Raw genomic sequence first — 23721 nt, forward strand, 5'->3', positions numbered from 1 at the left:
ATTTAAAATAACTCATTGATTTTTTTTAATGTTTGTAACATGTTAAAAGTAATAATATTTTGATTATATTGGGTTAAATAAGTTAAATTATTAAACTGAGTTTTCTTTTTTTTTCTTTTTTAATATGACTACTACAACAATCTAGATTACATATGTGACTTGCATTTGCTTCTTTCGGACAGCATCGGTCTGTGGGATTTTGAAGGAGAGAGAAAGCTTATCATGAAAGAGGTTGGGTTTTTTTTTTTTTTTGTGGTATGCGGGCCTCCCTCTGCCGCGGCCTCTCCCGCCGCGAAGCACAGGCTCCGGACGCGCAGGCCCAGCGGCCACGGCTCACGGGCCCAGCCGCTCCGCGGCACGCGGGATCCTCCCAGACCGGGGCACGAACCCGGCTCCCCTGCATCGGCAGGCGGACGCGCAACCACTGCGCCACCAGGGAAGCCCAAAGAGGTTGGTTTTTGACATTAATTTTACAGAACAGGTGGGATGGGTCAGGCGGAGAGGGTAGAGGGCATTCCTGGGAGAGAAGAGACTGGACATCAATACGACGTGGGAGTATGCCTGGGATGCCGGGTGTGTGGGAGAGCCCTGGGCATTGTGTTTAGGGAGTGATAGCGGGAAAAGCTAGTTGGGGTGGTGGAGGCCATGATGTGGGAGCCTTGACCGGCCAGGCTGAGCTTTTTATGCTTAATCCAATTGGCCAAGGGAGAGCTGGGAGGCTTTTGAGCAGGGACAGGATGGTAAAAGCAGCTTTCATGGTGTTTATCTGGCTGCAGTGTGTAAACTGGGATGAAAAGAAGAGACCCAGAAACAGGGAGACATGTTTTGAAGATCCCAGCAGTAATTCTAGAAGTACCCTGTGGGGTAGAAGGATTGCTTCCTTTCAGCCAAGAATCCAAAACCAAACAAACAAAGAAACAAAGAAGTAAATGATAAAAACTTCACATGGTTCTTCTACAAATACGGGTATACCTTCTTCACACTCCATTTCCTACAACTTACCCTTTTGTGAGTTAATTTCTTCCCCTTTAAGTTTAAAAAAATTGAAAAAATAAAAACCTTTTATGTGGCTACAATATAATTTGGGCATTGTCCTGGAATCTGGGACAATCACTGTGGAAGGAGACCTGTCATTTTGCTTATCACGGGGCAGCCACAAACCTCCAAGGAGGCTGAACCTCTTGGAGTCAAGAGTTGCAGGAAATAAAGATTTTAAGAAATGGATACTAATGATTAGAGATGATTTATAACGTTCAAGATTCACAGAATTGTAGAACAGAGAGGCTTCTAAGTATCATCCAGTTCCCCCTTTCACTTCATTGACGAATAGAACGAAGCCACACAGCCGGTGAGCAGCAGAACAGGTTAGAATCTGAGTTTCCAGGTTTGTACGCCTCCCGCCATGCCACGTGGAATGCTGTCCATTAGGAACATCAAACACATAATGAGTCAAGAAGGGTAAGGTTAGGGCTTCCCTGGTGGCGCAGTGGTTGAGAGTCCGCCTGCCGATGCAGGGGACACAGGTTCGTGCCCGGGTCCGGGAAGATCCCACGTGCCGCGGAGCGGCTGGGCCCGTGAGCCACGGCCGCTGGGCCTGCGCGTCCGGAGCCTGTGCTCCGCAACGGGAGGGGCCACAACAGTGAGAGGCCCGCGTACCGCAAAAAAGAAGAAAAAGAAAGGTAAGGTTAAAGGATGAAGAAATGTGAAAGGTAATAGGTCTATCTATATATAGAGTGGTTATATAAGCACACACAGACCTATGAATAAAATGCGTGGGGCCTCTGTTCTCCCCACTGCAGCCCTCTGGAGTGTCACTGGTTGATCCTGGGACAGCTGCCCACTGTGGGGACACATGGGAGGAACACTTAATCCCCACTTAGGAGGGACTGCAGGGTAGAGGACGAGTCCTACCACCTCCCCTTGAAGCTTTTCAGTGTCACAGCCTCTTCCTTTACACGCTTGCAAGGAAGAAAGCAGAACTGGAGGACTAAAGAGGGAGAAAGATGCTGAGAAAAAGTAGGATTGGGAGGGTGTTGAAAGGTCAAGCTGAGGGCTTGGCACAAATGTCAATGTTCAGAACACTGTGCAGGCTCTTTAAATAGAGCCCTCACAGGTGAATGCAGTGACAGAGAAAAGCCGCCCTGTGCTCCAGGGAACTAAGTAAATAAGCACAGACGTCAAATGTCCAGAGCTGGGTAGGGCTGGGCTGAACCAAGAGCTCAGGAGAAAGTACAGGAACGTCTTGGTTTTTTATTGCCAAGTCCTGTTCCATTAGATGGCACCTGTGGAGTTGCTCACATTTCAGGAAATATTTTCTGCGTATAGACCATTCAGAGGAAAATATGAGAATTCAACCTCAGCTCTGAACCAGACCAGCACCTGAACCATGATTAGAGCTTCTGAATAGTGTAGGTTTTCTTAAGGGGTCCTAATGACATTCAGTGAATTGGCTTATGAGCGTGTGTTTTATACCTTTTCCTTCAAAATGGAAACTCAAGGATTATGATTAAATAGTTGAAGTACTGATCGTATAAAAACCAACCCATGACCCCCGGTAAAAAGCCGCACAAACTGGCATGCTCCCCCACCTTGCTGTATTCTTCTTTCCACGCCTAGCACAAGCGTACATAAAGCAAGAGCATAAACACAGACAAAGGCCGTGTTTGGCTTTTGATTAGACGTTAAACCTCAGACAATCATTAAACTTCTTGAATTCTGTGGCTTCAATCCAGGTGGGAAAGCAAGTCAAGCAAGTAAAGCTGAGGGTAGAGTATGCAATCTTTTGTTCTCAGCAGGCTTTGAAGATTGTTTCAGGGTTAATGTTTGACTTTGGGTCTTAACTATTTTATGTCTTGGTTTCCTCACCGACAAACAAAACATACATCTTGCAGTGAAAGAAGATCACACTTTCCCATTAATGTGAATGGTATAAACTCATTCCTTTGGAGGGTAAAGCAAAATGGTGAACAGTTCAGGCTCTAGAGCAGCGTGGTCCAATAGAGGTATAATGTGAGGCCCAAGTGTGGGAACATGGAGTGTTAACTTTTCTAGTAGCCACATTAAGCAGAAGTAAAAACAAATAGGTGAAAAGCATTTTGACAACATTTTATTTTATTCAATATATCCAAAATATTATTTCAATATATCAATATTTTAAAAGTTATTAATGAGATATTTTATGTTATTTTCTTCATACTAAGTCATTAAAATATAGTGTGTATTTTACACTAACTGCACATCTCAATTTAAACAAGCCACATTTAAAATACTCAATACCTATATGTGGCAGGAGGCTCCCCCACTGGGCAGGACAGCTCTAAAGTCAAATTATATTGACTTTGCAGCCTCCTGATCTTGAGCAAGTTACTTAAGCATCATGTCCCTCAGTATCTACATCTGTAAAATGGGAATGATAATAGGATCCACATTACTGTGTTTGTCATGAAGATGATGTATGTAAATATACTTAAAGCCCTCAGTGCAATGACTGGTATATATTTAATCAATCAGTGTAAACTATCATTATTAGTTTTGGTAAAAGTACACAGGGTGAACTTGTTTTTCTCCACAATACGGTAATTCCAAACCAAATGAAACTGAATTGAATTTACAGCTTAGATTTTGGGGGGTTGTGGGGGGGGGAAGGCAATTATTTAAGCAGCCCAAATCAGGAAAACATACTTGAAATACTTCATTTTTTGATTACATTGAACCAGTAATTTTTAAAATATAAAATGGCCTTTCCCCTATGCCCATGACAAGGGAAAGCAATAATAGTTTTAACTAGTTACCTGTCAATTGTTACCTTACCTTATCAGAAAGATTTAAGGCAGCTGAATAGTATGTTTGTTCGTAAAAGTGCATGCATTTAGATTTTGAGGGGCAGAATTTAGATTTTGGAGCTTTTACGATAATAAAACATTCAGTGTTAAACTGGAGCTCCTTGCCTTGTTTTCTAATGCAGTTTTGCCTTTGGGTGACAGCCACGTCTGGGGACGTCTGCACTGTCCTCAATCTCAGGGTTTTGTTTTGGTGCTCCAGATGTACACCAAAGGCGTAGAGCGTTTGCTTTGCGGACACAGGGCCCAACTTGTTCTATGAATTTTTTCTTAGTCTCTTCTTTAGCACCTGTGAATGAGCATAAAAGAGGTGAAAGATTTGATGGGGCCAAGTTATCAGGGCTTATCCACACGAGGCCAAGACCAAGAAGTATTAATGTCACTTGCTGCACGGTATTAAGAAGACCCACAGGAAGTCAGGAAACTGGCTTAGTTTACTGATGGCACCAAACATCTCCATGACGTTTTGCTCAAAGTATATTTTCATCTTTTGTAGCAGGTTTGAGGGATTTGGGGCTGATCAAGGGAAAAGATATGACCATGAGAGGCAGAAACACACAAGCATTGCTGGGCCCTGCTTGGACAGGGTTGCACGAGAGGGGCGCTCTCCCTGAGACTGAGACTGTCCAGAGGATCCAGGAGGCCAACATCCAGAAGGGGAGGCGGGTAAGGGAGCTTTCGGGAGACAGGGGACTAGAGGAGTCTCAGCGGTATGGTAGGGTGGTCTCTGGGTCAGAGAGCTCCAAAGGGTGATGGCAGCTGGGGTCTTGTAACTACAAGACTCTACCTTATCAATGGCCAACAGGTGCTGGGTGAAGTTTCGAGGGGTATGCAAACCAGGTGGGCTCTAAATGGCTAAAAATCCGGTTGTTTGAGCTATTTTTTAAATAACTGAATGTGTAAAAATTTGAGTTCAGTGCCAGCAGGCTTTTGAGGGGATGAGTCTCAGCCTGCAGTGGAAAAATAAACAACCTGGGGGCCAATCCACAGAAGTCTTCTTTGACCGTTTACTTAATGATCGTTCATTCCGTGTGGGAAGAGTATGGAGAGCACAGGAGAAAATCTCGGGTTCTGGTTGCGGCTGTACCACTCCCTCGCTGTACCTTGGACACTCAATCTGTCAGACCTCATCCATAAAGTGAGGGGTGGGACAAATGACCCTAAGCTTCCAGCTCCAAATATTTATGACTCTCAGATTCTTAAAACATCCTCATGATGGTAGACAGGATACACTTTGTTATTTCCATTTGCTGGATAGGGGACCTGAAACACAAAGTGGATAAGTGCTACGCTTTATATCAAAACCCACCCAGTTCCTGGCAGAGAACTGGATTAGAATTCTCATGTGTGGATGTCTAGATCCTCTGTGTTTTCTATTATCCTGATAGGCAAATACAGGGAATCTTTATAAAATGTTCTGGAAATTAAATTAAATTCTGCTACTGCACGTAGCTGTGGCCCAATCAAGAGACACCCAGACTTAAGGTTTAGAGGAATGCCATATTAATAATTATTGTGTTAGTTAATAATGCCATTATTAATATTATTGTCCCGTTTTTTTTCCATGCTTACACTTATAAACATTTGGTGTAAAAGAACTACAGCACCACTATTTTATACATATAGTTAGTAGATAATAACGATTGTTATTACATAATTGCTTTTTGTTATCACCTTACATGTGTACATACTTGAAGGTTTAGTAAGCATACTCCTACCTGTTATATCTTTTATTCTTTCAGTGGCAGTGTGCAGTGGTGTGCTGGGTTTCCTCAACAACCCTCTCTCCGGAGGAGGAGATGTGCTGATTTTCGTGGTGTAGATACGCTCACCAGGGCCAGTTTTGAGGTACCAACAGAAAGTCACTGCAGAGCTGGGAAGAGATGTGCCTGTTTGGCCCTTTGCAGCTTTGCTACCTGCTCTGGCGATGCTGAGTGAGGTTGAACCAGTGTTCCAGCTCTTGCCTTATCTGCCCATAGATTCTAAACTTCTTTCCAACCATTGATCACACTTGTAAAAACGAGCTCAATGCTTGTTCCCACTGGATCGTTACTCTCTGGGGGCTAGAAATTGTGTTCTCTCGCTCCCCACTGTTCCCAGGGCTTATTCTCACCCATCTGCTGCTTTCTATAACATTGCAAAGCGGGTGAGATGTTATTCCCAAAGACCTCCTGCCCGGTGATGTTGGGCCCAGGTACCAGAATTTCCCCTACATCATGGGGCTCATCTTATCATCCTGCATGGATTTCTCATGTGTGTGCTCTGAACTCTCACTTCTGACAAAGATCTCTGTTGTGGTAACTACTATAAAGATTTGTTGCTATTTTTAATAAAGCATATCAATTGCATACCTGAATCAATCATGGAGATTGAGAATACAAACTCTTGTTTTCCTCACCATTGTTGGCACTGTACGGAGAGTTTGACTTCCTCTTATGGTCACCAGCTAGAGAGCATTTCCTTCTGAAAGGAGGGAGGTTTACCTAAAAATAAATGAGTTTTAAAATTCCTTATCCTAAAATTCGTCTAAATTGTAAACTAAATCACTCAGGAGATTTGGTGAATTTTTTGGCTCTGAGAGCTTCTGTATTCGACTGTCCTGGAACACTGGGTCCTCTAACTGTTAAGTCATGTTCATTTGTTTCTGGCTCTGACGTGTTTGAGGACTTTGTGGTCCTGTTTTCCAGACCTGAATTTAATTGGAGAGTTAATTATTTGAGCAAGAACATGTAAGCCAAGTTGAATTGGGGGGTGAAGACTGCGATCTCTGTTCTACTTCAACAGTCTCTGTGATGCTCTGTTGATATTTTTACATAAGCAGATGTTCCATATAGCAGAGGGAAGAAGCTGGGCAGAGGAGACTGTAGCCAGATCGTGTGAAGCCGAGAACAGAAGCTCCTTTATCTCTGCAATCACTTAGCCTAGGAAGACCCGAGGCCTGAGCTGTGAGGTCCTCACTGCTGTTCTAGCAGGCATTTGAGCTAAACAGGGAGGAATGAGGGCTCATCAGCTCGGCCTCAGCCTTCGGTTATGATTTCTGATGGGCGTGTGCTTCTCAGATGGAATTCATAAGCACCTTGAATAATTTATCCTTCTCATTCCAGAAATTCTTTAGTTAGGTATTTTCAAAAGTTTTTTTTCTTTTAAAGTCACGTGACCCAGGCTACTAGCCAGCCTTCACTAGTTCACGGTTTCTATGGCAACCAGGTGAAGGAGCCGTTCAAGTCCATCTACAATAACCTTAATGAAAATGATGTAACATTGCTTAAAATAGGTGTCCCTTCTCTATGCCAGAGTTAGGTTCCCTATGCTTGTGATGACTGTCTCTAAAAAAGTCCTTTCCTCTACATGGCAAATGCTGTGCATTTCATTGTCCCCTGGTTTCCTATATCTCATTAAATTATTGTCTTACTATGGGGGAACTGCATATACTATCCACCTGTGGACTGTGGAAATGGGGGGCCCAGGCCCACCTGAAAGCAGTAGCTGCTACCTAATTTCAGCCAATTGTTGCTTTTTTAGGCCAGTGTTACCAATTCTTCTGATTTTATTTTTAAGGAAGAATCAGAAATCCAGATCTGTAAAAAAAAATTTCCTAATTTAAAAATTCTGGCAGTGAATTCATATGAAACATACCCACATGTATGTGTGTGTGTACACACAGACTAGCGGAACAAATCATACAAATTTGTCAGGTTGTCTGGATACAACCTGTAGGCTACTGGGTTGAGTCCTGTGCTATAGGACATTCTCAGAACCATATGTAAGTCTGGAATGAGCTAGGTACTGACCTCTGTTTTTTCAATTTTGTCACAAAAAATAGACCTCAGATTTGCAGATATGATGTCAGGGATTTATTGAGAACCACTGCAGAATGCAAGAGATGAAATGTACAAGGAGGCTCTGTTGGATCAATGTTGGGAGGAATTTATTGAGAATCAGAAGTGTTGAAGACAGGATGGAGATATACCAATGAAATGCAATACTAGAACCTTGATAAGATCCTAGATTTGCTGGGCAGGCGGGAAGAAATAAGAAAAATTATTTTCAGGGCAATTGCAGAAATTTAAATAGAGGCTGTATATTAGATGGTAATTAATATTAATTTCTTAGATACGTGTGATAAATAGTGCTGTGGTTATATAGGAGAACATCTTTGTTCATTGTACTCTTCTTTCAACTTTTCTGTAAATTAAAACTTTTTTTTTTTTAAGGAAGAGAAAAATAGACTTTCAGATGGGTTGTTAGCTTACTGCCTTGAGAAACATTCAAGTTAATTCATTCAGGTGGCTTTGGTTTGGAATGTTGATGTAGTGACTGGCTACCTGGACCCTGATAGATGACTTTCAAGCCCTTTATTAAGGATCTGCTAAGGGCAGGACCCAAAGATGCAAATCTAGGATGCTTTTAATTGCTTAATTCTTCAAGCCATCCATTTCTGTCTCCTTGCTTAAATGAGATAATTTATATAGCCAACTAGTAGAGTTCTAGATACATGATAGGCATACATCAAATGTTATTTTTCTTTTCATTAAAAACAAATAACTTATCTATGGTCATGCTTTGGACCAAGTATTGCATCTCAAAGTATTGCATCTCACTAAAAAACATAGTAGGAATACATTTCAGGAATTCCTAACTAATTAACACCTATCCAGGTGAGTTTTCACAGTTAAACCCAGGAAATAATTTCACACTGACACTTGAAGAAATGATTTGAGGTTCTCACTTCAGGGGTACCCTTGTCCTCAGATCCCGCTTAAGAAAAAGTAAAAAATGTCCATCTTGTCTGGTTGCCTCTGGGTCTGATTCGGGATACCCTCTCCCTGGACTTACCCTTCCCAGGCAATATTTGTTTTAGCTTCTTTTACCCTTTCAGACTTTATCTGTTGTTTTTTAGGTTTAGTTTCTTCCCATTTTATCAAGTGTTAGATTTCCACCCCCGCTTTTTTCCTGTTGTCTTTAGTGCCTTCAACTGATGGGCACACTTAAGTTTCATCAGTTCATCTCATTCCTTCTGTCTTAACAGCAACTTTGACTTTAAAATGTGTTTAATCTTTAAAATGATCTTTGAAATCTAGTCTTTTCTTTCACACCCTTGCCACATGGTACTTTTATTAGGATTTAGCCCATTTTTAAGGTGCTCTTGGCCATGACGTCAAAATCGATGCTGCAATAAAAATGTCGTAAGCTTTTGAATAACATGCTTTGCTGAAACCTAAATAATTTCTACTGGCCACTTCAACGGAGTCCAAGATACTTGGACATGCAAAATCAGCAATCAAAATTTGCGCAGAGGTCTTAGTGACTGGCTCCAAACTGAATATGTTAGCTATCTTGGCAAACCATCAAGATAAAACCATTACACCATTTAAAACCATTAAACCATTTTAATCCTGGTTTTGATATCCCTGCCCACCACACATCCCAATGATAATAACAGAAGTTAATAGATTTTGCACACTTGTTGTGTGCTGAGTGAATAAGAGCACTGTCTCATTTAGTCCTTATAAAAAACCTACAAAATGAATACTATTATTGTCCTCTTACAGATTCGTCTTAGAGCAATTTAGCCCTCTACCCACTGTCCCACTATAGCTGGGATGAGACCCTTTCCAAAAGCCTATGCTCTCAAGCAGTGTGCTCTATGGTCGGGCGGCTTTGAAGTCATGAAGAGGCAAAGGAAGGAGAAATTGGATCTCCAATTTCTGGAGATCAATTTCTGGAGATCCAATTGGATCTCCAATTTCTGGAGATCCAATTGGATCTCCAGATGTTGATTAGCATCAGGCTGGCCAGTGTGAATTCTAAGAGTGCAGGATTTGTCTCCCTTCTTGAATTTTTTATTCGGGTGCCCTGTAACTCTAGTTAGCTAGCAGGAAATGCCCCTCATTCTTTTCTGCTGACTTTCAGTAGCTCCAGGTCAATTGTTATTTTTTTTCTAAGTATGATATTGGTATCGTGTTCATGATTTTTAAAAAGTGTCCTCCTGCCTTTTTAAGACAGTAACGTTGAAATGATGTGATGTCTGGGGTTGGCTTCAAAATATTCGTTTGGTGGCGGGGGGGACATGGGTGGCACGATAAAGGAAGTAATATAGGCCGTGACTGTTGTAATTAGGCAATGTAGATGGAGTTCATTAAACTATTCTATTCATGTGTACATTTGACACTTATCATAATAAAATGTTTAAAATATTTCTGGGTTACTTCACTTGCCTTCTGTAAGGATGTCATTACCCTCCAACTTCCCTGGTTACAGTTGTCCCTCCGTTTCTGCAAGGAATTGGTTCCAGGACCCCCCGCAGATACCAAAATCCTGGGTGCTCAAGTCCCTTATTAAGATGGCTCAAGTCCCTTATTAAGTATTTGCATATAGCCTACGCACATCCTTCTGTATATGTTAAATCATCTCTAGATTATATATACCTAATAAAATGTAAATGTTATGTAAGTAAATAGTTGCCGGTGCTCAGCAAATCCAAGTTTTACTTTTTGGAACTTTCTGGAATTTTACAAAATGTTTTCCCTCTGAGGTTGGTTGAATCAGCGGGTGGAGAGCCTGTGGTTACAGAGGGCTGACTGTATTTCATTTTCTTTATTAGAGGTTCACATAAAGATTTCCAGTCATTTAAGAGCAGCATTCATTCAGGCATCTTCCTTGTGGAGCTTCTTTTCACTCTTCTGTGATAAGACTTTTAAAAAGCTTGGTTGTGTATGTATGTCCATGCCACTCTCTCACTTCGTCACAGCTTACCCTTCCCCCTCCCCATATCCTCAAGTCCATGCTCTAGTGGGTCTGTGTTTTATTCCCATCCTACCCCTAGTCTCTTCATGACATTTTTTTTCTTAGATTCCATATATGTGTGTTAGCATACGGTATTTGTTTTTCTCCTTCTGACTTTCTTCACTCTGTATGACAGACTCCAGGTCTATCCACCTCATTACAAATAACTCAGTTTCGTTTCTTTTTATGGCTGAGTAATATTCCATTGTATATATGTGCCACATCTTCTTTATCCATTCATCTGTTGATGGACACTTAGGTTGCTTCCATGTCCTGGCTATAAGATGATTCTTAATTTTAATTCAAGGCTCTCCAGGCCACTAATAGTCACACTCAGGGCATACTTGCAGTGAAACTGCTTTTTTGCGTCCTACATGTAACTAAGGAAAACGTCAGGTAGCCCCAGGCCAGCTGTCATTCCTGGAGGCTGTACCTCCGAGGCTCCTCGGTAGGGAGGTCGTGCTCAGACCTGGTCCTCTGCTGCCACTTGGCTTCCCTTCAACAACTTCTCAGCTGAATCTGCCGCTCTCGACTCCTGCTTTCTTCTACCTGATACCTCGTAATTGGCCTGAACTTGGCTTCTTGTCTGCGCTTGGCCTCCTGGCCCAGGGCCGAGTTGTGCCTGCTGCTTGTCTGGTCCTACCGGCATGGCAGGGTCCACAGCTGCCCTCCTCACCACCCGCAGTGAGCGCCCTCACTTTCCAAAGTCCTTCCTGATCACCGTCCCGCTTCATCCTCATAGCAGCCAGGGAAGGGTGGCATTCATATCCATTTCTATTAGCAGTGGAGTTGCAAATTCACTAACTTTCCCTGCCACCCCATCTCACCTACTGGATAATGAGTAGGTTTTATATTTAGAGATTCACTGTAGCTGAGTTTTGGGTGGCTCACTCAGTCTCTTTTGGGAAGATGCTAATTATTTAAGATTTTTCTTTTCCCCTTCCTCAGCTCCAAGACACAGTCATGATGCCATGTAAGGGGTGTGTGGGTGTGTGGTGAGAAGGGGCTTTGGATTCAGACGATGACCTCCGTGGACCCTCCCTGGTCCCTGCAGTTCAGTGTCTGGTCTGCTCCCTGGACTTGTGACTGCAGGTTGCTGATGGTCCCATTTGCCCTGTGAGTCACCGTGTGGACGCCCACCAGCGATTCACTTTGTTGTAAAGCAGAAACGAACACACCATTGTAAAACAGTTATACTCCAATAAAGATGTTAAAATAAAATAAAATAAAATAAAATAAAAGCTTGGTTATTATAATGCATATTTTCCTTAATCCTCCTCCCACTTACTTTTTTATTAAACCATTTGACAGACTGCTACCACAAGCTTCCCCCACCACCCCGGTGTCTTCAATTCTCTAATACATTACTTTCTTTACAAATAGATTTTGTACAATTAATTATCACGTGACTTTGGTACTGTTTTTTCTACAGGAATCCTTTTCCAGAAGGATTGTAGTGTTCCAAGTTTTAGGCGAATGTTGATTCTTTTTCATTATTATGAAACTCCAGTGACTATGATGTGTCTTGCCTCTGAGACAGACCTATATTAAGTCTTATTTAAACAGAGCTCAGGTTTGAATGATGGTCTTGCCTATTTGTTTGTGTATTCATTCACTCATTTGTCAATAAAAAATTATTAAATACCTACACATATTGAGTACTATGAAGAACAATTTGCTGTCTTAAATGCTGATATTTTAGAGGGATTTTATAAAATAATACTTGAAAAATTGTGTTTATACTGAAACTGGACTTGGAGCCAACATTGGCTGAACTACATTCTTTAGGAATTATAAAGTTAACACTTCTCCTTTTTTTTTTTTTGGCTGTGCCATGCGGCATGTGGGATCTTAGTTCCCCAACCAGGGATTGAACCTGTGCCCCCTGCATTAGGAGCGTGGAGTCTGAACCACTGGATCACCAGAGAAGTCCCCAGTTTACACTGCTTTTTACATAGTAGGCACCTAAAAGCATGCTTAGGAGGAGGGAATTTATTCACTCAACCAGTATTTATGGAGGGCCAGTGTGTGCCTGATATTCTTCCAAGATCTAGGGATACTTTGCTGAACAGGTGAAATTCCCTGCCCTCTGGGAGTTTATATTCTAGTGGAGGATACAAATAATAAATAAAATAAACAAGTTCATACATGGTGTATCAGACAGGAATACATGAGCAGAAACAAAGTCGGGAAGGATGGAGGAAGCCTGCAGTGTTGAAAGCTCCTTGAGGTGGCTTTGAGAGAAGAGCTGAGGATGTAAGAGGCTTGCCTGGGGGCTACCTCGCCAGAGCAGTCCAGGTAAAGGCCTGATGCAGGAGCTGCCTGGCTGGTGTCAGAACAGCAATCCACCCATTTTTTTTTTAATACGACAAAAACCATTTAATCAAGTGAAAAGTGATAAACTGAACAATAAACAAATATGCAACACAAAATATTTTCCATTGCAAACATGTTAAGATGAAGATGGGGTTTCATAACCATCTTGCTGCCATTTTCTTCTGTGTTACTGGCCTACATACGCCATGTTGTCTGTAATCATGCAGATGTGAATGGAAGTTCATAACAGTATGGCCGGAGCAGACTGGTGGAAGGAGAAAGGCAGGTAGTGGGCTGGAGGGGCCAGAGCACAGGGTCTTGGAGGTGCAGTAAGGTGAGGATTTGGCTCTTATGCAGAATAAGGTGGGAAACAAAACTGAACTAGAACAAAATCACTCTGGCTGCTGTGTTAAGAAGACTGTAGAAAAGCAAAGCAAGGCTGACCAGTTAGGATGCCAAGGTAACAATTCAGGTGAAAGGAGGATGGTGACAGTAGGGGTGGTGAGAAGTGGTTGGAGTCTGGATGCATTTTGGAAGCAGAGCTGACATGGTTTGCTGATAGGTGGCATGTACGGACCGAGCAAGACGGGAATCAGGGATGGCAGCAGAATGTATGGCCCGAGCAGCTGGAAGCTGGGGTTGCCGTTCAATGAGCCAAGAAGCCCGTGGGAATAGTGGCTTTGAGGATGATCAGGAGACAGGTTTGTGCATGTTCAATTTGCACAATCTATCAGACACCCAAGTGGAGATGTCAAATCAGATCTATGGTTTGAAGTTCACGGGAGAAAACTGGATTGCATAAAAATTTGAGAGTCTGTTTTCCCATCAATGGCTTCCTAGAATGTTTGTAAAATTAAACAATCCCTCCCCACCGCAGGTAAAGATCTCAGAAACATCCTTCATAGCCTCTGTTAATTGCCCCCCAATCCCACTGCTGTTTAGAATTGGAAAAGGCTGGTACAGTGGAAGGAAAAAAAACCATTTGACATCAGGCAGACGTGTGGGAATCCTGCTCTACCACATAACAGCTGGGTGACCTTAGCAAGTTACTCAACTTCTCTGAGCCTCTCCTTGAGAAAATGGCAGTTAGGCTGTACATCTCCAGTACTATGGGAGGCTTACATCTGATAATGGATAAACACTTGCGCAGAGTGTCCGCTTGTATGGAGCTGGGAAGAGCTGAATGATGTTAGCTCTTTTCCCCCGTGATAGGAACTGCTTAAATGGTATTTATAGCAAAGTGACTCGCCAGTAATGAGGAGGTAATCTCCAGGGAGTGGGGCAATGGCTGGTGTGAGGAGAGAGCACCGAGAAATTGGGGGCAGGGAGCAGAACCCATCTCCTACCTCCCTCACTCTTCCAAGGGTGAGTCGAGGCTCCACCACGTAGGTGTTAAGTTGGATTCTTTCCCATTTTGGGTAACTTGGCCATTTAAATCTAGAGTCTGCTTCTGGCATTTAAATACTTAAAATTATACATGATTTCTGAGGAAATCCCAAAGGCATTAAAGGTTTTGCCTGCCGAGATGAGTCCTGAATACCGATGAGCGTCTTTCTTCAGAAACTGTGATAATTGCAGAGTCCAGCCAGCGTTGTTAAAGGATTAGAGTCAGGACCCTAGAATCAGAGTATTCCATTACATTAACTTAATGAGGAGATCTCTTGACTGGTCACAGTAAAATCTCACGTTAATGTAAAAACACCGCAGTTTGTTTCTCTTACATGAGCTTGAATTTTAGCAGTCCTGAGTCTCTTTCTAGCTGGTTTGATTCCTGACTAAGGGGTCCACACAGCTGGGGCAGAGAAAGAGGGGGAGGGGTGTGTTCCCCCCAATCCCAGAGTGGGTCTCTTTCAGTGATGGCATCCCTCTTGTGGTAAAATCACGTGTCCTGTCACTCTGCCTCCTTCTCAGCATCTTTCCAGAGATCTAAGAACACCCTGTACCCCCAACCTGGAAGAGCATCCCCTCCATCTTGCCCTTCTGAATGGATTCTCCAGTTGGCGGTATTCTGATTTAGCTTAAAAACATCCTAGGGACTTCCCTGGCGGTCCAGTGGTTAAGACTTCGCTCTCCAGTGCAGGGGGTGTGGGTTCGATCCCTGGTCGGGGAGCTAAGATCCCACATGCCTCGTGGCCAAAAGACCAAAACATAAAACAGAAGCAATATTGTAACAAATTCAATAAAGACTTTAAAAATGGTCCACATCAAAAAAAATCTTAAAAACAAAACCAAAAACCAAAAAAAAATAAAAATTCCTGTACCCAGACCCACACCAGCCCCCAAGTAAAGGATGGGTTTACCGTGGATCTTTTCTCCCCAAATGCTTCTTGTTTGGCTCTGAACTTAGGACTTTGTTAGTAGGAGTTTCAACAGTCTCGCTCCCAGGAACCTGAGGCCCAAGGATTCCTGGAAACGTGAAGGGAGGAGGCGCTGGATTACCCACCTCATGTGTACTAGGGGGGCTTGGAACCATTTTTTTCCTTAAATATTAAAGAAAAGGGTGACTATAAACAATTAGAGTCAAGACACATATTAAAAAAAATAAATAAATGAATTGTTAAAAAAAACAAAACCTCAAGATGTTCCTGAACAGTTTTCTCTTGGAATTTCTCCTGGAGGGCCAGTGTCCTAAAGCCACTGTCAGCATGGACAGGGCTGTGCACCCAGAGGAACCGATGACTTACTCCGCCTGAGACGGTGATCAAATTTCCTGTGAAGTCACATGATGATTTCATATAGTTTACTGTGAGAAGAGCTCTCCAGAGGTTCAATGGCTGTTTTCCTTGGGGCTTCAGCACCGTAGAAAGGGAGACACATTAATGATTAAAAAAAATCTATTTTTATAAATTTACTTACGGAGGGCATTATGCTAAGTGAAATAAGTCAGACAGAGAAAGACAAATACTGTATGATATCACTTATATGTGGAATCTAAAAAGTGCAACAAACTAGTGAATATAACAAAAGAAAAGCAGACTCACAGATACAGAGAACAAACTAGTTACCAGTGGGGACAGAAAAGGGGGAGGGCGAGGGGGAGGGGCAATATGATGCTATGAATCGTGTGTGAAATTTTTGAAAATTGTAAAGCACTGTATAAAGAATCTTTCATTTGATTAAAAAATAAATATTTAAATATATATATATTTAAAAATCATGGTTACTTCTTTTTTAATTATAAAAGTACTGTATGTTCATTAGGCAGATCCAGGTTTTGTGAGACACAAAGCTTATACAAGTTGGGGCTACTTCTTTAAGGAAAAGAATAATAAATCAAGAATATAAAATGAGCTAGGATTTGATTATTGATTTTGAAGGGGCCCATGCCAGCGAGGGGCCTGAAGTTCATGCTTCATTAGCTTTATATTCAATCTGCTCCTGAGGTTAGATATGGAAAATTAAGAAGCCAAACTGCCTTTAAGCCCATTTTCCCAGAGGGTTATGTAACTCTTGTTTTGTTTTATTTTAAAATAACATTTTTGTTAAGATAAAACTCACATACCATTCAGTTCACCTATTTAAAGTACAAATTTAGTGGGTTTTAGTATATTAACAGGGCTGTGCAGCCATCACCATAATCCATTCCAGAACATTTTCATCCCCCCAAGAAGAAACCCTGTACTCATTAGCTGTCACTCGCCATTTCCTCCAGCTCACCTAGCTCTAGGCAAAAATTAATCCTGTCTCTATAGATGTGCCTATTTTGGACATTTGCTATAAATGGAATCATGCAAAATATGGTCTTTTGTGGCTGGCTTCTTTCACTTAGCATAACGTTTTTGAGGTTCATCCAGGTCATAGCGTGTGTCAGTACTTCATTTTTTATTGTCTAATAATTTCCATTATATGGATATACCACATTAAAAAAAGCTGTTCATCAGTTGATGTGTTACATCTTTCAGTCCCCTGGAGACACAACTGATGGAGTCCTTAAAGAAGGGAAAAATCTAGCCTCCTTGTGTCATCCTTAGTTTTCCCTCTCCCGTTTCTTCACTTCCTTCACTTCCCCCCAATTCTGGTGTATTGGAAATTAAGAAAGAGGCATTGCTGTTGAACAGGAAGACATTATTATCATTGTGACAAATGTTACTGAGAGTTCATAGTTCATGGACTCAAGACAGGCCCTGCCTGCAGGTAGGGTTTGGCCCAAGGGCATGGGCCAGCCCCAGGCATTGCTGATGGCCACAGTCCTTTCCCGGGAGTGATGTATGACAAGTTCTGGGAAGATGGAGAAGATCTCAAGCCTGAGGCACCCTGGACAGGCAGAGGGTTTGCAGCTGGGTCGCCTCTTCGACTCCGCCTCTGAACCTGGAGTTTGCCCATGGCCTGGGGGATGGACAGGGTACCAAGCCTAGCTGGAGCTCAGGGCTGGCTGGAGGATGCTGGCGTTATTACAGGGCTTGAGGGCCAGAGAATGCTGACCTTTGGACTATTTGCCTCCCTGGTCTGGAAGACACTGGAGTGCTTCTGAGCAGCCGACTTCTTACTATAACAGAGGAAAGATTTTTCCTCTACCTTCTACCCTCTTAGGTCTGGGCTGGGCCTGAGAATTAAATTGACAAAGGACAGACTAACAGGAGACAAGCATACAGATATTTGATGTTAATATTTTTATGTGGCATGGGAGCCTTCAGAGAAATGAAATGAAGGCCCAAAGAAGGGGACAGTCCTGAGAGCTTGTATAGCATTTCCACAAAGAATGGTAAATTTTGGAACTGTGACAAGACAAAGGAAAAAGGATTTGGGTTGGGGCAATAAATTGTGGGAACGTGACTAGGAACTATAATGCGGGAAACTAATGGAAGATAAAGCTTATTTTAGTAGGTTTGTTTGTACAGATCCATTTCAGCATTGACTCCAAGTCTCCGGTGATAAGAATGTTCTTGTTCTGGTACAGAGAGGGCATACAATGTCAAGGGAAATTTTATGTCCTGATTTTAGGTAGAATGGGGGAGTTCAGAGAGCCTTTCTTGCATCTGCTGTTTCCCAAGTGTCTTCAGATTAACATAATCAATCTGCTAAAGCAACCTATTTCGGGGTGGCATGTTCTGATCCCCTACATTACCAAGGAATGATGTGGGCACTGCAGAGAATCAGGCTGATTCTCTTCATTCAGCAAATAACTATTGAGCACCGAATATGTACCAGGCACTATCCCAGGCTCTGGGGATAGAATAGTGTGATGGTTAATTTTATGTGTCGACTTGACTGGGCTGAAGGACGCCCAGATATCTGGTAAAACATTATGTCTGGGTGTGTCTGGGAGGGTGTTTCCAGAAGAATCGGTACACTAAATAAAGAAGATGTGCTCACCAGTTGGGTGGGCATGATCTAATCTGTCGAGGGTCTGAATAGAACAAAAAGGTAGAGGACGGATGAATTTGCTTTCTTGTTTGAGCTGGAACTTCCATCTTCCCCTGCTCTCAGACATTGGCTCCCCTGGTTCTCAGGCCTCGGAATGTGGACTCGAATTATACTACTGGCTTTCCAGGGTCGCCAGCTTGCAAGTGGCAGATCATGGGACTGCTAGGCCTCCATAATCATCTGAACCAATCCCTCATAACAAATCTCTTTCTATATACCTATAGGTATCTTATTGGTTCTGTTTCTATGAAGATCCCTGACTAATACAAGCAATAAACAAACCAGTCGAAAATCCTTGCCCTCAAGAAGCTTTACCTTCCTCCACAAAATAAAAAATACAGTATACTGAAGATGATAAGTGCTATGGAGAAAAATAAAACCCCCCAAAAGAGAGTTTGGAAATGTGAGGTATTATAATTCCAAATTGGATTCTCAGGAAAGGTCTCACTGAGGAAGTAATATCAAGCAAAGACTTGAAGGAGCGAGCTAAGTCACATCTGTAGGAGGTCTTCCCAAGCAGAGAGACAGTTAGTGCAAAGGCCCTGAGGCGGAGACATACCTGATGTGTTCAAGGAACAGAAGAGGGCCAATGTGGCAGGAAGAGCAAAGGGGGGAATGGTAGGAAATAAGGACCAAAGGGTAACAGAGGCCAAAGCACACAGGCATCCCAGGTCGTTAAAAAGACTTTGACTTTCACCATTCTAGCCATTGGAGGGTTTCCAGCAGAGGAGTGCCATCTATTTGACTTGAGCTTTTCAAGGTTCACCCTGGCTGCTCTATTGGAATAGGCTGCCAGGGGCACAGGCAGAGCAGGGTGACTAGTCCGAAGGCTATTTCAACAATCTGGGAGAAGGATGATGATGGCTCCAAGTAGGATGGTAGCATGGATGGTAGCATGGGCATGATGAGATTCCGGATATATTTTAAAGGAAAAGAAGGCAGGATTTGTTGATGGATTGGATGTGGGGTTTGAGAAAAAAACTACAAGTCTTGTGTGACAGTAGGTTTGGAGGCTGAACACTGGATGAGGAATGGCAAGTAACAGAGTTGGAGAAGCCTCATGTGCAGCAGGTTCGGCAGGAGTGGGGACTCACATGGGTGTGGTTCAGGTTTGGGCGTATTACCTTGAGATGTCTGTTAAACATGAACATGAAGATGCGGAGTAAGCAGATAAATCTGTCACTCTGGAGTTCAGGGGAGAAACATCTGGGCTGATGGACTGTCAGGGCAGAGATGTAAACTTGGAAACCCACAGCATTTGGATGTTTTTCAAGCTACTAGCCTGACTTAGCTCACAAGGGAATGATAGTCTATTAAGAAGAGGAGACAAAGGATGTCTCTGGGGGACTTCAGCATTGGGAGGTCGGCGAGCTAGGCAGGGACCAGGAAAGGAGACTGAGGTAGAGCAGCCTGTGAGCTCCAGGAAAACCTGGAGAGAGTGACGTTCTGGAATCCAAGGGAAGGAGGTGTTTTCAAGGGAGGGACGATGCAGAAGAGAGAGAAGGAAGAATGGCTGGAGCCAGGGACATGGGCGGCGGGGAGGGCGTTGCTACGTTCTGAATGTGTCCCCCTCCCCCAAACTCTTATGTCGAAACCCTAATGCGATGGTACTGGGAGGTGAAACTTTTGGGAGGTGATGAGGTCATGAGGGTAGAGCCCTCATGAATGGGATTAATGCTCTTTTAAAAGAGACCCCACGGAGCTTCCTAGCCCCTTCCACCATGTGACAACCATGAGAAGCTGACAACCCGGAAGAGGGCTCTCCCAGAACCTGACCATGCAGACCTTGCAGACCTCTGACCTCACTGCTGCTGTTTATAGCCACCCAGTCGCGCTATTTGTTATAGCCGCGCAAACAGACACAGGCATAGAAGGAGAGCCGGTTCTTCGGCCATGACAGAAGGGAGATGGGGGTGGCTGGCGAGACCAGGGGGCTCTCTTTGGAGGGCTTTAGGCTCTCCTTGAAACAGGGAAGCACAGGCACCAGCCCAGAGGGAAGGGTTAGGGAGGGTGTGAGGTTGGAGGGGGGCGCCAGGGGAGCACGTAGGACGGCTGGGTCACATTGAGGCTGGCCCACTGGACTGTGTGCTCATCCCATTGTGTTCTTTTCTCCAGCCACAGTCAGCTGCCTGATGGCAGTTTTCAGGTAGGTGGAGAGTGGGTTTTACCAGGACTGGAGACTTGCCAAGTCAGAGTAACTCGTTAAGAGAGAGGAAAGGTAGTTTATAGTATATGTGAGGGAGTGATCTCCACTGACCGTAGATTTTCATGACTGGGATTTAATGAAGCTAAGGAGGGATAAGAGGATGTGAGGGGGTGAAAGACAGTGAAAAAGTGGTAAAATCAATGGATTTTAAACTTCAGTGTAGATGCTAAAATAAAGTAGCATTCTTTTGTTTGTTCTGGGCACTCAGGGCTATGAGCACAGTCGGAAAAAAGCACGGACTTTGGAGCCGCACAGATAAAGAGTTTTATTTTTCAGCTCAGTCACTTAAGAGAGGCTTAACCAAGTCTCATTTCTTCATCTGTAAAACAAGGCCCTCATTCTTCCCCTGCAGGGTTATGTGAGGTGTAATTCAGAAGACACACATGCAAGGCTGCAGTGGGTGACACTTACCGGGGGTTCCTAGTGGCCCTTCCAGGCTGGATGATCTCCATTTCTTCTGAAGCCACAGTTCCCCATCTTCACCAACCTACAGTGAAAATCTTCAAATGAGTAAGTCAGACAGAGAAAGACAAATATCACAAGATATCGTTTGTATGCAGAATCTAAAAAAAAAACAAACAAAAAACGGTACAAACGAACTTATCTACAAAACAGAAACAGACTCACAGATTTAGAGAACGAATTCATGGTTACCGGGGGTGGGGGGGGTATAATGATTCATGACTGATTGATTAATCATTTAAATCACACTCTGAAGGGAGTGACTGATGAGAAGCTTGTTTTCAAAAATAAAAAGAAGGATAAGGAGAAGGAATGGGTAAAAGAAAGAAAAAAACAGAAAAAAATAGAAGATCAAAGGAATGAAAATTAATGAATACAAGAGGGAACAGGTGTTGAGAAAGTCAGATGTGGCTTTGTCCAAAGAAGCACACTTGTAGAATGCAGCCATTAATTTCTGTGACTCAATTTCCCTCCCCTTTTACCTCTGGGGCCTCCTTCCTTTTAGTCTGAATGGATAAGAGGTGGAGATTAGGCAACAGGGTTATTCATCACGTGTTGGACTTCATTCCAATGTCCAGGATAATGGATTTAACCTCAAGATAAGGTCTTTCTTAAATAAAGGGGGAAAGAAAAATGCTCTCACTGTAGGGAGTTGTTTGCTCTGGAGGCTCTTGTGGTTTGAATGTTATCAGTGGGCAGGTGTAGATTCGATTAGTACCGCTAGGGGGTCAGGCGGCTGCTTTGGGGCCATAATTGGCAGGAGGAGGGGGAATTGCTTGTCACCTGATGTGTTTGTGGTGTTGGTTCTGCCGTTCTCTTCCTTCTTGCTTTTTTTTCACCTTTATTCCTGGTTTTCCTCAGGGCCTGGGCAGAGCATCCCTCTCAAGGCATGGCCCACCTGGAAAGTACCTGAGACTAAATCTTCATGAAAGACTCAGCATATGAAGGCACATGGTAGGGATATTGGTGACCCTACGAGGGTCATCTTACAGGGGAGGGGAGGCAGCAGTGTTCCATACCAGTGGGAAGGTTTGCGTGTCACCCCCTCTTCATGCCACCTCCCAGGTCATCGCATCACCTCTCCCCACCCAGCTGCAGTTAGACGCTCAGGTGACTGCACCTTGACGCTTCTCTGTCTAGCACAGTATGTGCGGTCCTGTTCTGCAGCCTTAGGTTTACATCCCTCCACCTCCTGCCCCTGCAGACAGTAGCCTCCCTGAGGATTTAACTCTGTGTCTCTGGAACTTAGCACAGTGCCTGTCACATGGTCCAAGTCAGTTTCGGATTTGTCAGGCTGCACCAAGTACATGAAATGTCCCCATTTACCGTAATACTTACCTTTTAAATGGGATTAACAGATACAAACTACTATATCTAAAACAGATAAGCAACAAGGATATACTGTATAGTACAGGGAATTATACCCGTTGTCTTGTAATAACCTATAATGGAGTATAATCTACAAAAATACTGAATCGCTATGCTGTCCACCTGAAACTAACATAATACTGTAAATCAACTCTAGTTCAATTAAAAAATAAGTTGTGTCCCAGGGCCTCTCAGTCTGAAGACAACTAGAATGTTTCCCATTAACCAGGGAGAATGTAACAACATGAAGTTATATCCATAGGGTGGATGCAAGTGCCCCAGTCACTTTCCTTTGTCTCAGCCCAGAGGTCACGGACAGCTTTGGTGGGCAATTCTCATCCACTCCTGAGATGGCTCCCTGCAGGGGTCTCCTAGTTACATGCCTAGTTATAACCTCCACTCCTTCAGCATGGGATGGACTGAGCAACTCACTTCCAATGACTAGAATCCAACAAAAGTGATGGATGTTACTTCTGAGGTTAGGTTATGAAGCTTTGACCTTGGTCATGCTTGCCTTCTCTTGCTCTTTGAGGAAAGCCAGCTGCCATGTTTTGAGCTACCCAATGGAGGGACCATGTGACAAGTAGGCCTTCTGACCAACAGCCAGCAAGGAACTGAGACCCTTAGCCCATCAGCCTGTGAGGAACTGAATCCTGCCAACAGCCACCTGAGCAACCCTGAAGTTGTCTTTTCCCCAAGTTGAGAGAAATCTCTTTTTTTAACTAGCTGTAACTTTTGTTTTTTTTTTAAACATCTTTATTGGAGTATAATTGCTTTACAATATTGTGTTAGTTGCTGCTGTATAACAAAGTGAACCAGCTGTATGTATACATATATCCCCATATCTCCTGCCTCTTGCGTCTCCCTCCCACCCTCCTTATCCCAACCCTCTAGGTCGACACAAAGCACTGAGCTGATCTCCCTGTGCTATGTGACTGCTTCCCACTAGCTATCTATTTTACATTTGGTAGTGTATATATGTCCATGACACTCTCTCACTTCGTCCCAGCTTACCCTTCCCCCTCCTCATGTCCTCAAGTCCATTCTCTACGTCTGTGTCTTTATTCCTGTCCTGTCCCTAGGTTCTTCAGAACCTTTTTTTCCCCCCCTTAGATTCCATATATATGTGTTAGCATACGGTATTTGTTTTTCTCTTTCTGACTTACTTCACTCGGTGTGACAGTCTCTAGGTCCATCCACCTCACTACAAATAACTCAATTTCGTTTCTTTTTATGGCTGAGAAATATTCCATTGTATATATGGGCCACATCTTCTTTATCCATTCATCTGTGGATGGACACTTAGGTTGCTTCCATGTCCTGGCTATTGTAAATAGTGCTGCAATGAACATTGTGGTACATGACTCTTTTTGAATTATG

At 43.2% G+C, this 23721-nt stretch overlaps 2 long non-coding RNA genes across 2 annotated transcripts; one reads left to right on the forward strand and one right to left on the reverse strand.

Annotated features, from left to right (window-relative positions):
* The first annotated feature begins 1489 nt into the window (after positions 1-1489).
* Positions 1490-23014, forward strand: LOC114487510 (uncharacterized). The gene is made up of 5 exons (XR_003682664.2): positions 1490-1679; positions 5582-5687; positions 20864-21021; positions 21835-21927; positions 22945-23014. It is a non-coding gene; the product is annotated as an uncharacterized lncRNA (long non-coding RNA).
* LOC102996309 (uncharacterized) lies at positions 14429-20971 on the reverse strand. Its single transcript, XR_448271.2, has 3 exons — positions 20923-20971; positions 15626-15730; positions 14429-14557 (listed from the first exon to the last, which is right to left on the reverse strand). It is a non-coding gene; the product is annotated as an uncharacterized lncRNA (long non-coding RNA).
* Positions 23015-23721: the final 707 nt, after the last annotated feature.

The sequence above is a fragment of the Physeter macrocephalus genome, chromosome 13 (assembly GCF_002837175.3).
Source record: "Physeter macrocephalus isolate SW-GA chromosome 13, ASM283717v5, whole genome shotgun sequence".
In the NCBI taxonomy this organism is placed as follows: domain Eukaryota; kingdom Metazoa; phylum Chordata; class Mammalia; order Artiodactyla; family Physeteridae; genus Physeter; species Physeter macrocephalus.